Source organism: Penaeus japonicus, unplaced genomic scaffold (assembly GCF_977035675.1).
Source record: "Penaeus japonicus unplaced genomic scaffold, GWHDUDI00000001_assembly GWHDUDI00000026, whole genome shotgun sequence".
Taxonomy (NCBI): domain Eukaryota; kingdom Metazoa; phylum Arthropoda; class Malacostraca; order Decapoda; family Penaeidae; genus Penaeus; species Penaeus japonicus.
In genome coordinates, this window is record NW_028234428.1 from 22617766 (window position 1) to 22620265 (window position 2500).

Genomic DNA, 2500 nt, shown 5'->3' on the forward strand with positions numbered 1-2500 from the left:
AATAATAGAAATAATAATAGAAATAATGATAACAATAACAATAACAATAATAATAATAATAATAATAATAATAATAATAATAATAATAATAACAATAACAATAACAATAACAATAACAATAATAATAACAATAATAACAATAATAATAACAACAATACCTGCAGCAATCATAAAAATAATAGTTATAAAAATAATAATAATAATTGTGATAACAGTAATAACAATAACAATGTTACCAATATAAATATAAAGTAACTGAAATAATAATGGTGCATAACAATAATATCAAAAACAAATATAACAACAATAGTGGCAATAATAATAAATAAAAATAAATAGACTTACAACAATAACAATAATAATAATAATTTGAAATATCAATTGCACTGATCATCATGATAGCATCGATAATGATAATAGTGATAATTCGGTAATAATAAACCAATTACTATATTTTCATCATTACCAATATCAATAATTATAGCATTAACAATAGCTTTAATAATAACAATAATCACAAAGATGATGATGATGATGATGATGATAGTAGTAGTAGTAATAATAATAATAATAATAATAATAATAATAATAATAATAATAATAATAATAATAATAAATGTTAACAACAGCAGCAACAATAATAACAAAATCAAAATAATAACATTAACTGAAGGTTATTTTTTAGCCTACACTTCCACCACCAAAAGGTTTACAAATCTAATTTTAAAAGCCTCTGACATAAATATTTTTGCAATATATCCTAAATGTATTCTCATTAATCACCTTAGCCTAAAATGGAAAATTCATAACTAATTCCCCCTTCCTTCTCACATTTCCCTTCATTGCAGTCAAATTAGTAATGCTTTTTCTAATGGTTTTAGCCTTCCCTGCCTCACCCTCAAAGGCTTTAGAGGTGCAACTCTGTAACTCAATGCAGTGCAGCATAGCGCAGTTTAGCAGTGTGCAATGTTGCCTAATATATCCTAATCTAGTCTATCCCCGTCAAACCTATTTGCATATGTGTGTACAGATTGATTCCAACTCCCTGTCAATGTTTCAGACACGAATGCCTCCTAATGTGACAACATCCACAATTTCAAAAAGTAATCATAGAGTCAAACAGATCTGGATACAAAGATAGAAAAATACAATACCAGAGAGACAAAAATAAGACAGCTACTATTCCTAAGGCTTGATAACAGGACTGTCTTCTATAATTAACATTTATACAGTTATAAGTATATCATATCAAGTCCTCAAATCAAATCTGTCACTTCACTTCCTTATCTTTCTAATTAGCCAATAAAAAACTGTACTCTGACATAAAAATTAATTACAATTCTATCTCTGCATAAACTAGTTGATAAAATATGATCCTAAAGACTGTATATCCTTCATCTTCACTCTTAACTATTTGTTGACCAATTCAAATATTATTTAGAGAATAAAACGGTAACTTTTACGAATAAACAATCTAATGCCATTAGCCTTGTATGAGGCATAACCTGCAACAACAACATATCTCTAGCATGTACCCTTTGGGAAGACAGTGTGTGGAACTCCTTGGTAATTTATAATCAACGAAGAAACTAGTCCAAAGACTTCCTAGCCAGACTATACCCAGAGAATGTTTGTTGGCCTTTTCCAGAGCACAGAATTCAGAGGCCATTGTGATCCTTATCCAGTGGATCTCAGGCTGTAGGTTCCATAAAAAAACACAGCAGGTTTCAAGTGAATTTGGATAGAACACAGCCAACATAATTACAAATATCTTATTTTGAAAACTGCTGTCAATGTATTTGCAACATTTACAAAAAAAAAAAAATATTAACCCACATTTCAAACATATCTTATCAAAGAAAAATATATTGATGTCACATATAATTTATTCTGAAGAGAAAAATAGATTATTCTTCTGATAATCTTCAATGATTTCAAATTAACATTTTATGGAAAATCAATAAAGTAAATGCCTAAATTAAACTCAAACAATAAAAAATAAAAAAAAATAAAAAAATGTGCCACTAAGATGAGCCTATAAATACCACTTTCCACCTTCTCATCCAACATTAGAGTAAGCATAAAGATTAAAAGAGTGGCTTTCTGCCCTCTTTCTCGTTATCATATAGGCTATGTACTATCCATGTTCACCAGAAACCAGATTTCAACAAAATAAGAGTGCTATTTCACACAAATGCTGTAGATCTGCACTCTGGCAAAGGTCAACAAACCTCCACATATTCTCATAAGCTACAACATGGACTAGTTTCTTATTAGAAGACACATATCAACAGGGAGGTCTACAAGCTCTCTCCTGCCAAATTACACGATGACAGTTTATTGTCTTTTGACATAGCAATGACAGGTGCAGAGGTGGACACATGGGCGTCGACTGAGGACTGACCCAAAACTTCAATTCCACGGGATGTGTCAATCCATAACATAAATAATAACCCCTTACTAATAATAGTAATTTCCCTCTTAAATTCCTTTTACTTGT

The 2500-nt window shown here is 29.5% G+C and overlaps 1 protein-coding gene across 32 annotated transcripts in view; it reads right to left on the reverse strand.

The window, feature by feature from the left end:
• Positions 1-2500, reverse strand: part of cora (erythrocyte membrane protein band 4.1 like coracle) — a 67264-nt gene that overhangs the window by 46881 nt on the left and 17883 nt on the right. The gene's annotated exons all lie outside the window — the stretch shown is intronic.